Raw genomic sequence first — 14383 nt, 5'->3', positions numbered from 1 at the left:
GGTTTCCTCGTTAACAAAACTTCTGGCGTCTGCGTTATTTCTTTTCCGCATTATATTTTGTTATATAATTGAAATATCACAGGTTGTGTGTCGAATCGATCAACTGGGAAATCCAACCTTTGGTTGTTGATTGATCCTTGAACATTGGTCTTTGGTATTGTTCAAGTGATTTCTCTTGTATTCAATTAGACTCGCAGATTTCTATTTGCTTGAACAAAGTATTGAATCGAGAAAGAGAGATATAACTCTTTGATATACTTTTATTAAGATTGAGTCTGACTGTCTAGTTGATTCTCTTATGGAGTTTGTCCATACAGATTGCTAAGCGAAATATTGGGTGTGGTTGTTAGATCCTCGCTTTTTCAGTTAGGAAAATCTCGTTGCTAATAGATGCGGCCAGGTTGGAGCAGGTATGACCATTTGTTCGAGCGAAGACGTGGGTTGGACGTGTATGCGAGTAAAGGTGGCCACAACCACGAGTTTTGGCAGGAAAGAGGATTGGTAGCTACGGGCACAAACCTTGGCAGGAAGGCGGATTGGTGGCTACGGGCACGCATTTTGGCAAGAAGGAGGATTGGTGGCTATGGGCACGCATTTTGGCAAGAAGGAGGAACTGTGGCCACATCCACGGACCTTGGAAAGAAGTAGGAATGGTGCCACGACCACAGAACTCGACAAGAATCAAGGCTTTGATCGGACATTATGGCCCAAAAAGAACGATTTCTCCCTTTAATATAAACTCACGTACAATATGTAAGTTTATTTCTTCTTCTCCTTCTTTCTCTATTTTTTTAGGTGAAGTAATGCTTCCCTGATTCCCTACGTGTGGAAGCTCTCTTATTGTTGCTTGCCTGGTTGTAAGTGAGACCTTGGTGTATTGACTTGATGAAAATTTCAGATTTGTGTTTTCTTTCCAAAACATCCGCAAAATCTTCATCCGATGTCGGAATGAGGTGTTTGACCTCTTATTCTTTAGCTAAGAGGAAGATCTAACTTCTTTGAAATTTTTGTATTGATTCGGAGTTCATTTGGTGGGTGAAAAGGACCTGACACCGAGAATTCATAACTTTCCAAGAAGAATTTTGTAGGTTTTCAGCTGTCACGTAGTCGAGAGTTTTGGCTGCCATTAATAACTCATATATCGTATTAATGTGCCCTTTTAGAATGTTGCATAAAACTTCCGTGCAAATCATTTGTTATATAGGTCACCCCCATATTCTTCACCAATTAGCGCCAGTTTCAGTTCTTCCAGAGGGAAGCGTAAAAACGTTTTTGACGAGGTTTTTGCAAAACGACCCGTAACCTTTCATGGGTAATATTGCTGATGAGATGTATTTCCATATCCAAAATCATGAAAAAGGCCATTTATGATGCAATGGTTGAAGAAAACATCCCAAGTAACGTCGTTATGCAGAATACCACCGGGACGGATATTGTATAGACTGAGTATCCGAATGTTGGTGTTCCCTTTCAATCAAACTTGGTAAAATCATCCCTCGAAATGCATGTGTTAGAGGCTTCACCGTACCATCCGCTTATGCTAATATGGAAGTTTCGTCGCTTCGTCGTCATCTGCAGGCAATTCAAGAGCACCAGAAGAAAGTATGCGCCTCTTCCAGTTTGGAGGCAGTCACCAAAGCTAGACTTGAAGTTGAAAGACTTTCTGTAGGATTTGTTTTTTGTAGGTACAGAGATTATTTATTTTTTTGAATGATTTGCAAAGGTATTTTGAAAAGAGAATAATACTTTGCTTGACTAATAAATGGAAATCCTAAGTATGACTGCAAAATATTGCAAACATTTTGGAGAAATTACAGAGGTTGCAGAAAACAGAGAAATATTGTAAAGTGGTGGTAGAATGTTTAAGCATCGAATGCATCGAGCCACTTTCGATGTATGACCAACCCTTCTGGTTTATTAGATAAGTTTGTAATAACCACCTAGTATGGCTTCAATGACCAGTTATGGCTCTTCTTCAGGTGAAGCAGCAACCTTCTTGACCGTGTCTCCGACTTGGAAAGAGTTGGGATTTGGTACCTCAGGCTTATCGCATATCTCAAGGATAGTTGGGTTACTAGTTTTCTTATTTTCGGCAGAGACGATTCCTACCCATTTAATAAAATATTGAAAAAGGATCAGCTTCCCATTCACATCGCCGAGTCACCTTGGGATTGATATCTGGGTTAAGTCCCTAAGTTTTGAAGGGCGTGGGGCAGCTGGTTGTGAGGAAATTGGATGAGCATGAATTACTTGTGCATGGAATCTACGGACATATAACCCCATGTCCTCTCCTAGCAACTGCTTCACATCCGGATGCACTGTGCGGTGAAATTCGTCTAACAGGTCGTCCTCGGGATTCGCCGTCTTGTTGGAAAGTCTTGGAGGTATTGACGCCAACAAAGAAGATTCACTTGTCTTCATTTTGTGGCTACGGATCCATGGACTCCCCAACATCATATCATAATTTGGATCCTCTTTGACAATATGAAATTTAACATATGTCTGAATATCATTCATTTTTACCTCAAGAGTGATGTAACCGTATGCACTCTTTGAACTTCTTTCAGAATTTTGATTATGGACGGTCAATAGGTAACTTCATGTCTGGAGATTCCTGCCGTCCTCAGAGTCTTGATAGTGATGATGTTTACATCGGTCCCTGGATCGATTAACACTATCTCAAATTTAGCATCCTTGAGGTAAGCAGTAGTGAGAAGTCCTCAGCCAGGCTTCTCATTGTGTTTAACATCTACATCTTTCAAAGCAAATTCAGGATATATAGTAGCATTTTCAGCAAAGAGCAAACACTTACCTAACACGACACGATTAAGCGCGGAGAAAATATCTCTGCGATGTGTTCTTGAGAGGTGGAGAAGCCCACACATACGTTCCATCAGAGATTGGAAAATTTTGTTGATCGAGTCTCTAGAAAGAGTAAAATTCCTGATAGGGAGGGGGTCTTTGTGAACACCTTCAGTCCCCAGTTGTAACTCTCCTGAATCGACCTTTTCCTTAAAGATCCTCCTCAAGCCATTGCACTCACTAGTGGGGTGATTGACAAATCTGTGAAATCGACAATATTTCGGGTCTGACATTTCTTCAGCAGTTGGTGGGCACAGGTGGTAACTTGATAGTTCCGCCATGTATCCACACCTCTAGGAGTTCGAGGACCTCCTCCACGGGAAAGGGCAAATATGGAGATGTTGGATTTTCTTTTGGCTGTTGTTGCTGGCGCAGAGTTTTGGTTGGATTCGATGCAGAGTGCTTAGTCTGCGATGTCGGCTGAGATGTAGCCTTCCTCTTGTTCCCTTCGTCAGTGACAACGCAAATGGATGGTTGAACAGGGTATTGCTTGTTTACTAGGCGCCTATTTACGCGAGTGTCTCCACGAATTTCCTCTCTGTCAGTCCTCGTTATTTCCAACAGGGTTGGAGCCGTCGTTGCCTACCGCTTATGTAACACCCCATGTTTTTAGCATGACGCATGCTCAAAGATGCGTCATGGCCTGATATGAAGCTTCATCCGAAGCTTCCATTGCGTAGTAAAAGGAACATTGGCCTAGGCCAATAAGCTGTCAAAAATGGCATATCGCGTGGGCATATTGGTCAAGGCCAATATGGCACCAAAAATGTGTAAGTTGTAAGCTATATTATTCAAAGGCCAATCTCGCATCAAAGGATGCGTTAGGCTAGTTGGCTGGCTGTCCTAGAACAAAGTAGCGCCACAATGACGCATTACGCAGGTCATTGGCTTATGGCCAATATCGCAACATGCCAGAGTAGTCTGGCCTTGGAAATGTACAGCCATCACGGCTGGATATTGGAATGACCTATGGGCGAAAGCCGAAAATACAGCCATCATGGCCCTTTACTGGACCTGGCTCAGGAAATGTTCATCCACCATGGCCGGACATTGGAACTAGCCTCTGAGTCAGAAATGAAAGTACAAACATCACGGTCGTACATTGCGGTTGGCCAGAGCGATAATGTGCAACCATCACGGCCTTGGGAGTTGATAAATGATTTTTGCTTCCCTAATTTAAGTTGTAAAAATTTCAAGTTAACATATATAGGGAGGGTAATTGATTGAAGGTGCATATGCGTACCATGCACCAAGTAAGTTCATAGCTTAGCCGAAAGAGTATAAATGATGCTTATGTCTCATTTATAGCTGCATAGCCTTCCCAATGGAGCGTATTAAGCATGGGAACCACTATTCCATGCCGTTGACCAAATATGCATTTCTTGGATGCATTTTGACGGATTGGCCTATAAGGACTAGGCCATTACCATCATTGCTTGGCCACGGCCTTGCAAACGAGTTGGCTTAAGTTTCCGTCCCTTCGAGGATAAACTACGGTCTGTGCTTGATCCCTTTAGAGTAGGGAAGGGTACGTAGGAATCCGCAATGAGTTGCAGCATTGCCGGTCCAGCACTTTGTCGTTCATATCGATGATTGCGACATACTGGTCTCTCATATCATCTGACTCGGTATTGCGATGCAAGAGATGATTGTGTCGAAACTTTATGAGGAAAGTTGCATTCCATTCACTGGATTCTCATACTTCCAATCAAGGTGTTCGACTTAGGCATGTACCAATGGCGCATTGGGCATGGCCTCGAAAGTAAGTTACATCGGTATGCAAGTTAGCATAGCTTGCATGAGCCTAAGGGAGATGGAATTAGGCCGTCAATTGTCTATGCATAAGTACAAGGCATGCCTTATGCCTGGACAAGACTCAGAAGCCAGTGATGCATCTGAGGTGCATCGGTTATAGCCTTCAAGGCTTTAAACCCTTCGCAGAACAAGGGTAAGTTGGAAAGGTGTGGGAGCTAAGTTAGTTGCATCATGTTCCACGAGCATGCTTGCAAGGTAAAATGGACGTGCATTTTCCTAGTGTTAAGGCCCGGAATGTATCATCAAAGTGGAGCATCGAGGGAGTTATGGATTGTGCGCCCAGGCGCGCCAGACGTAACTTTCTAGTCCGTCACAGTTGGTATCAGATCAAGTTCCGAGATAACTCTAGGGACTGTGAGTAATGGACTCGTCAAGCGAGTACTTTTCTTAATGGAAACTTAAAGTTGGAGCGTAGGCCAACTTTTGCGCTGGAAAGAGTTTGTAACTGCTATGCCAGTTATTATGCGAATCAAGTAGAGCTTGTTTGAGTACTGTGAGTTTGCCCGGACTAAGTGGCACCCCACTTACGGTGGAAATCCGGAAGACCATCTGGGACAGTGGGTAGACAATGGGACAGATCATCCCCACACGTTGGCAACTGACCAATGGTGTGCGTTATCAGGCCCGGTTCCACTTACGAGTGACAACCTGGATAATTGTCAGGGACGGTGGAAAACTGGATTCTGTTCCACACAGTACTGCGTTAAGATCTTGTCATTTCGAAGACATCTTCAACCTTTTGAATCTTAGGGATTCCTTGGTAGTGGTATGAGATGCCATCTAGGATACCCGGTTGAGATATCCTTTGGCAACTGGCCAATTGACATTCTCGTTAACGTTGTGGACTCTTTTTGGATTCATGAGTATGCGGTATGGGATGTTTGCTCAGAAGGTCCTAATTGACGTTCCATAACGAACTGAAGAAACCCGTGATTTCTGAGTATCTGGTACGGGATTTTTGCTTAAGAATCCAAACTGAAAAGATTGTCCACAATAGTTTTTGTTTTGAATTTCGGGGACGAAATTCTTTAAAGGTGTGAATATTGTAACACCCCATGTTTTTAGCATGCCACATGCTCAAAGATGCGTCATGGCATGAGATGAAGCTTCATCCAAAGATTCCGTTGCGTAGTAAAAGGAACATTGACCTAGGCCAATACGCTGCCAAAAATGGCATATCGCGTGGGCATATTGGTCAAGGCCAATTTGGCACCAAAAGCGTGTAAGTTGTAAGCTATATTGTCCAAAGGCCAATCTTGCATCAAAGGATGCATTAGGCCACACTACAAGAAACTTAACCTATTGTAGCAGGTTATGACATAAACCCTTACTAGTGTCGCGATAACCTATGTAGCAAGAAGTCTATTGATGTACCCACTCTTTATTGCTGTAGCAAGAGATTATACTTTTTTTTCCACACTATTTTCATATTGTTGCTACAGTTGTGTGGCAAAAGTTTCATTTTGCAGCAGCAAATTATAGCTTTTAGATGCACCTGAAAAGTACTGTGACTAGAAATTTGCTTTTGCAACACCTATATTGAAGGTGTGACAATATATGGTGTAGCAAAAGGTTGATTTTCTTGTAGTGCCAGTTGGGTGGCTGTCCTATAACAAAGTAGCGCCACAATGGCGCATTACACAGGTCATTGGCCTATGGCCAATATTGTAACAGGATAGAGCAGTCTGGCCTTGGAAATGTACAACCATCACGGCTGGATATTGGAATGGCCTATGGGCCAAAACCGGAAATACATCCATCACGGCTCTTCACTGGACCTGGCTCAGGAAATGTTTAACCACCATGGCCGGACATTGGAACTGGCCTGTGAGCCAGAACTGAAAGTACAACCATCACGGCTGTACATTGCAGTTGGCCAGGGTGGTAATGTGCAGCCATCGCGGCCTTGGGAGTTGATGAATGATTTTTGCTCCCCTAATTTAACTTGTAAAAATGTCAATTTAACATATATAGGGAGCGGTAGTTGGTTTAAGGTGCATATGCGGACCATGCACCAAGTAAGCTTCATAGCGTAGCCGAAATAGTATAAATGATGCTTAGGTCTCATTTATAGTTGCATAGCCTTCCTAATGAAGCGTATTAAGCATGGGCATCACTATGCCATGCCGCGGACCAAATATGCATTTCTTGCATGCATTTTGACGGAACGACCTATACGGACTAGGCCATTACCATTATTGCTTGGCCACGGTCTTGTAAACGAGTTGGCTTAAAATTTTTTTCCCTTAGAGGATGAACTACGGTCTGTGCTTGATCCCTTTAGAGTAGGGAAGGGTACATAGGCATCCGCAATGAGTTGCAGTATTGTCGGTCTAGCACTTTGTCGCTCATATCGATGATTGCGACATACTGGCCTCTCATATCATCTGGCTCAGTATTGCGATGCAAGACAAGACTGTGACCAAACTTGATGAGGCAAGTTGTATTACATTCACTGTATGCCCATACTTCCTATAAAGGCGTTCGACTTAGGCATGTACCAATGGCGCATTGGGCATGCCTCGAAAGTAAGCTACATCGGTACACAAGTTAGCGGAGCTTGCATGAGCCTAAGGGATATGGAATTAGACCTTCAATTGCCTATGCATAAGTACAAGGCACGCCTTATGACTGGACAAGACTCAGAATCCAGTGATGTATCGGCTATAGCCTTCAAGGCTTTAAACCCTTTGCAGAACAAGGGTAAGTTGGAACGATGTGAGAGCTAGGTTAGATGCATCATGCTCCACGAGCATGCTTGCAATGGAAAATGGACGTGCATTTTCCTAGTATTAAGGCCCTAAATGTAGTATCAGAGTGGCGCATCGGGGGAGTTATGGCATGCGCGCCCAGGCACGTCAAACGTGATTTTCCGGTCCGTCACAGCTTAGCAACTTCGTGTAACTCGGAGAAGGTTTGGAATCGTAAATTTTCTAACAAGGCACGATAGACATGTTTCATACAATTGATACAGAGCTCCACTAATTGTAGTTCATTCACGTTCTGATCGTGGTAGTCGAGTGCTTGAGTCCTGAACCTTTTCACATAATCGTTTGGGTGCTCGTTATTTCTCTAGAACATTCTGCCCAAGTATGAAAGTGTGATTTTCTTCGAGACAAAGAATATTTTTTTTGTAAAAAATATTAACCATCTGAGACCAACTGGAGATGTTTTTGGGGGCGATATTGTTGTACCAGGTGTAGATCCTCCCAGTGAGGGACTTGGAGAAATATTTGAGTCGCAACACTTGATTATATTCGTGTTCTCCCAATGATTCTAAGAATCGAGATACATGCTCTCTGGCGTTTCTGGTGCCATCATAATAATGAAAAAGTAGGAGATGAATACCCTCTTGACAGCGGAATCCTATGGATCTCCATTGCGTGTGGAGGCTGGTGTTGATGGAATGAGATAGAACATTATTTTCCGAGATTCTGTAGAAGCCTTTCAAGATCTTACTGAGTGATGAAGTTTTGTGGCGGTTGGTTCAGTGACAATACGTACCTCATCATCTTCCAGAGAGTTAACACTGGAAGTACTGGCTCCGTCAAAAAATGTGTTCCTAGCTTGCTCAGTTTGGCGATGACGTTTCTCGGGTGTACTCAGTCAAAGTCTTCAGAGAGGTAAGAACTTCCTTCTACGTGGTGGAGATGGTGACTTGAGATTCATCCAGGGTATCTTGTCTCTTCATTAAATCAGCTATGGTTAGTGGTACTTGCTCCTTATTTCCGATATTTCCAGTGGAGGTGTTTTGAGGACATGAGTGTCGTTATTTCCAGTGGAGGTGTTTTGCGGAACGACTTCTAGAGTTCCGCCATTGGTATTGTTATGATTAGAAGTGACTGTTGAGCCTGAGCCGCCACCGGTGTTATTGGGGTTAGGGGTGGCTATTGAGCTTGATTTGGGATTGGTTACCGATCCAGACCTAAGAACACCATTTCGTTTTCCTTTCAAACGATTAAAGAATTAAATTTGTAGCCGAGAGGTTGATCTCCCACTATGGTCGCCAGTTGTTAATACCCAAAAATTACTCATAGGAAAAAAAAACGTACCGTCGGAGTACTTTCTTTAGGTTCGATAATCAAAATCGTACAAAATGAGCTTAAACCAAGAAGTTGGCCGTTCATGTTTTGCTTCGGTTACAAAGAGAGAAACGGGTTGATATTAGGGGAGGGAAAGCAAAGAAAGCTGAGGAAATCAGTGGTGAACGAAATGTGTATGTGAGGTTGATGTTGTGGAACTATGGAAGAAGAAGATCTTGAGAATGATAAGCTTGTTCTATCTTCTGAATAGACAAAAGTAGTCTATTTATAGTTGTAAGAAACACTCATTGTTTCCTCGTAAGTAGTGGATATTGTGGAGAGATGGAGATAGTGGGATAATGGTATGGTTACGCCCATTATGTTAGGGAAGTTTCTGGAAACCCGTAAACCATTGCTCCATTACTTAGCTTTCCGCTCTCAATTTTTACCACTAGTTGTTACTTCCTTATCGTAAGGTGTTACCACGCCGCACGTTTAAGTAAACCACTATACCAATACCCATGAATAATTCCCTCATGTAGTGTGTTTTGATTTCTTATAGGAATTAGTAAAGCCATGGACTGTCTCTTGTCTTTTCCAGGTTGTCACGATGTACTTAACTGAATAATAGCATAAGCTATCCAGAATTTGTCGAAGTGACATAGCTTGAAGAGAAAACTCACCTGTAAGGTTATGTGTGACTAATAAGAAGTTTGTCGTAAGATGACATTGTAAACAGGCCCGTAGCCACTTAATATGCTCATGGCGTATTGGTGGCATATAGCGCATTTTTGGCATATTTGATTATCCTAGCCATAATAATACGCAAAGGTGCGGTAGAAATACCCATGGCCTGGGAGGCACAACTAATTTGGCCAAGACTGGAAGTTATCCAAGGTGGCTTTGGAATCTTGGTGGGAGGGGCATAGTGATCAGGAATTTGTTACTCCAATTGATATTTACAATCATAATACTATTTGTAGTTCGAATCCAAATAATTTAATAATTATTCACCTATTCAAAAGGACGAGGATTTGACTAGAGATACCACCATTTTAGACGATGTAGTATTCCCTTACGATTACGAAGCCGATGATAGTTTAGAGGAGCGGGTTTATCCTGAGAATATTATTTTCGAGTCTAGCGATTTAGAAACAATTGTCTTAGATAAAGAAGATAGACTCGTAGAGAGTTAAAATATTAGTGAGGATGTTTCACCCGAGTATGATCTAGAAGAAGCAATTGACCATTTTCAGGAATCCGAAGACCTAGAAATTAGGGAAATTGTAGATAGTCTATCTAGAGACACCCAAAACTCTAAGTTTGGGGGTGATTATCATTCTCCATTCACTTCACCTTTGACTCTTATAGAGATCCCTTACTTGGGACTTGATATATGTGCCTCAACCATTGTGCCAGATTACCTTCATACTCGCTCTCCCGAACCTAATAATGTCCAGGAAGAAGTTCAGTTGTTAGAAACCCATCCTCTGGTTGATGTGGTTTACCCAGGCGATAATACTCAAATTGACTTTGTTTTCCTACCAAATATTTTTCAACCAATTGTGGAACGGATAAGTTTCATATGTGTCAATTATTAAGTTTTGAGACTAAACCTAAGTACTTTAGGATATTAGAATCGACACATTTGTTTAAGAATGACCACCACTTCAATTATGGTCATCTATGTAAGTCAAATTTGATTGACTTTAAGGATCCGCAGTTATTTAGGTTATTATTATGTGCTTCTAAGTTTTTATTTGAGTTTTTCCAGACTCTACAACCTGATAATTTGGATCTTACTTATGAGGAACATAAGCCCAAAGAAATTTATTTAGACTCTATCATAGAGCTCGAACCTGAACCACAACTAGATGTAGTTGTCTTAAAAAGGAAACTAGACAAGGGTGTACTTTATTTGTTAATTTTCTTGGCATATTGCAGATTCCTTTTATTGGTGGTAGATTTATTTGGTTTTGATGAGCCACAGATATTTCGGCTATTGCTTTATGATTTTATAAGGTGACTAATCCTTTCTTAGTCTGGCTGAAGACTTTAAATTTAGCACTTCTTGGGAGGTAACCCATTCTTATGCAACACGGTAATATATTTCCTTAACTCTTTTGCTTCAAATGGTAACAGTTTCTCCTTGTTCATGCTTTAATTTCACCTTTAGAACATTGAGGACAATGTTGATTTAAGTTTGGGGGTATGGGAGAAACTTTTTAGTTGCAATAAATAAACTCCAGAGCCTAGAAATTTATGCCTATTAAGGACGGCAGTAACCAATCTAAGTGGATGGAAGCATCTTGGTTGTAGGAGTTGAGGAACCAATCTGAGTGGATGGAAAAATCTAAATAGAGTTTATTCATAAAAGCACAGAGCTCAGGTGTTAGAAATAACATGATAGTTTCACCGTATCTCGGAATCATCTTATTACTTCTGTTTTTATTTTTTGCACAATTTTTATGTTGATATCTGCTGGGTTGAAATAGGGTATGCAAACGAGGAATCTGCAAGATACTATTCTCAAACTCCAATCTGACTCCAGTCCAAGCCTTGGTTTCCAGCAAGCGATGTCTAACTTCATGCAGGTTTGTGGTTTGTCTTCATTCAACATCAACACTATTGCCCCTGTCCCATGAAAACTTTGGCAATACAGTATTTTGACGTTGTAAAGCGCGACATTCCATCTAAATTTTCTATGTCATACCGTGATGCTATACTTTGGCAATGTAATAAACTTGAACATGCCCAGGATTATCTCAAGGCGGTACCCATCATTGGGCTTATCCAATCTCCGGGGCCTCGCCAGTTTAGGGCAGTTGTCTGTTACAGACTTGGTTACCAATTTTTCGTACTGTTGAGTTTTGTGCTTGTTGTAAAAGGAAAATAGATGTATTTGGTGACCATGAAATTCACTGTGCTAGTGAGGTTAGGGTCAAATTCCGACATGATTTTGTCAGAGATGTTGTGGCTGATATTTTATACAAATCTGGGGTTGCTGCTAGGAAAGAGGTTGATTTGGGTTTATATCGGAGGAGGGTAAAGCTTTGAATCCTGCGGATTTACTTGTTTATAATTGGATGAATGGAAGGGATGTTCGTTTCGATGTTACTGGGGTTTCCCCTTTCCAGGTTATAGTGGTCGTGCTTTTGTTCCTAGTGTGCCATTTCGAGTGTTATTTCACGTAAATGCACAAAATATTTAGATATGTGTTCCACTCATGGTCATGGTTTTGGGGTTCTTGCATTCTCCACCCTAGGTGAACTTGGTAATGGCACCGTGGTTTTATTGAAAAGATTGAGAAATTGTATCGCCAATTATGATCCTAATCATAAAATAGGCAACTCTTTGTTTTATAGATTAGGTCTTTCTATTCAGAAAGGTGTGGGGGCACAACTTGTTGCTAGGTTACCCTCCACTGATGTTGTACCTTGTATTTGATTCTTTTGTTAATAATAGCCTTTGCGGTGCCTTTAAAAATAATTGAGACCAGACCACCAGACCAACCGGAATAAATTCAATAAAGTTGACCGCTGGTTCCCTTGTATATGCCAGACGAGTTGATCTAGAATTAGGATTGTCGACCACTGGTTCCCTTGTATATGCCAGCTGTGTTGATATTAGTCCATACCAGTATCTCAATCCATTAGGTCATAGGATTCATCTTGGCATTGACGTCCATTCGCAACCATCTATTTCCATTTCCATCTTCTTAATCTATTCATGTGATTTGTTTGATTCCGGATATTGATGTCCATAGTGTGACTATCTGAGTAGAGCTCTCTCACTTATATATGAATTTTAGTATGCTTGAGTGCAAACTCGTGTACAACAATTGGAATTTCGCATCAGGGTACTTCCTCCTGTAGTCAATGAGAGTATGCCAACCAAGGAGGTTCTTTAGTGCTATTCCAAGGTTCTGCGTAGATAGCTAGGGTCTGGAGTAAAGGTTTTGTGGGTATATCTCTTGTAAACCCTCCCGAGACTATAACTCGGCCACTAGGGCCACCTAGGGGTTTAAAGGCTTGTTGCACACGCTAAGTGCAATCGTGATGCCTGCGACAGTGAGTTAGGATTTTATTTTGTAGATTTTATTTGCTCAAGACTAGCAAATAATAAGTTTGGGGGTATTTGATAGATGCATTTATGTGTCTATTTTGATCTCAATTATCTATTTTGTTAATGCTCGATTTTGTATTTACTATTGGCTTTTTATGTCTTTGTAGGTGTTTTTGGAGAAATTAGCTTTTGTGAAAAAAATTGCTCGAAAAGTGACATTTGCACCCTCCGGAGAAGCGTTAAAGGCACCCAGGAGTTTTGATATTTACACCCCTCATTTTGGATAAGGGATACTCAAATGGATAAGGGACATCCACTACTATTAACACCCCTGTTTCTACTAAGGGCGCCCTTCTCTTCCACTTTCAAAGTTTATATTTTGGCGGGAAAATACAGTCGTACCTGCGTGATTCGCTGAATCTATTTTGGGCTAAATTTGCGCGGATTTTCTCATGGAGATAACTTGGTTTGGGCCTGTTGATGTTGAAAAACCGGGGGTCTAACAACCACACCCAATATTTCGATTAGCAATCTGTATGGACTAACTCCAATATACTTTCTAGAGAATCAACTAGACAGTCAGACTCAATCTAGGTAAAAGTATATCGAGAAGTTAATATATCTTCTCTTGATTTGATCTTTACTCAAGCAAATATAAATCTGCGAGTCTTTATCAAATACAAGGAATAAACTTGGATGGTACCAAAGACCAATATCCAAGGATCAATCAATATCCAATCAACAACCAAAGTTTGGATTTCACTATTGATCGATACAACGCACGACCTGTATTATTTCAATTATATAACAAAATATAATGGATAATATAAATAACACAGACACCAGAAATTTTGTTAACGAGGAAACCACAAATGCAGAAAAACCCCGGGACCTAGTCCAGATTGAACACCACACTGTATTAAGCCGCTACAGACACTAGCCTACTACAAACTAACTTCGGTCTGGACTGTAGTTGAACCCTAATCAATATCACACTGATTCAAGGTACAGTTGCGCTCCTTACGTCTCTGATCCCAGCAGGATACTACGCACTTGATTCCCTTAGCTGATCTCACCCACAACCAAGAGTTGTTACGACCCAAAGTCGAAGACTTTAAGAAATAAATTTGTATCACACAGAAAAGTCTACAATAATAGATAAATATGTCTCCCACATATAAACCTACAAGTTTTGTTCCGTGTTTTGATAAAATCAAGGTGAACCGGAACCAATTGATAAACCGAACTTATTCCTAGTATTATTAATCACCCCACAATAATCTAATCGTACGGTAGCGAAACTATATATTGCGGAATCACAAACGATGAGACCAAGATGTTTGTGATTTATTTTTATCTTGCCCTATTGGAGATATAATCTCAAGTCAATCTTACAATTGAACTCGTACGATAGAAAATCGCAAGATCATATCGCTCAACTACAAGAGTGAAAAAGCGGGGGTCTAACATAGTAACCCAAAAGTGTATGTGTATGTTGGTTCAACATAGTAACCCAAAAGGTTAACCATATGAGCATTTCATATTAACCTTGTTCTTATTCACCATAACTAGTTCAATTGACTCAAATGAACTAGTTACAGAGTTGTTGAATTGCTATG

The sequence above is a fragment of the Papaver somniferum genome, unplaced genomic scaffold, assembly GCF_003573695.1.
Source record: "Papaver somniferum cultivar HN1 unplaced genomic scaffold, ASM357369v1 unplaced-scaffold_154, whole genome shotgun sequence".
NCBI classification, from domain to species: Eukaryota; Viridiplantae; Streptophyta; class Magnoliopsida; order Ranunculales; family Papaveraceae; genus Papaver; species Papaver somniferum.
This window is presented reverse-complemented; position numbering follows the sequence as displayed.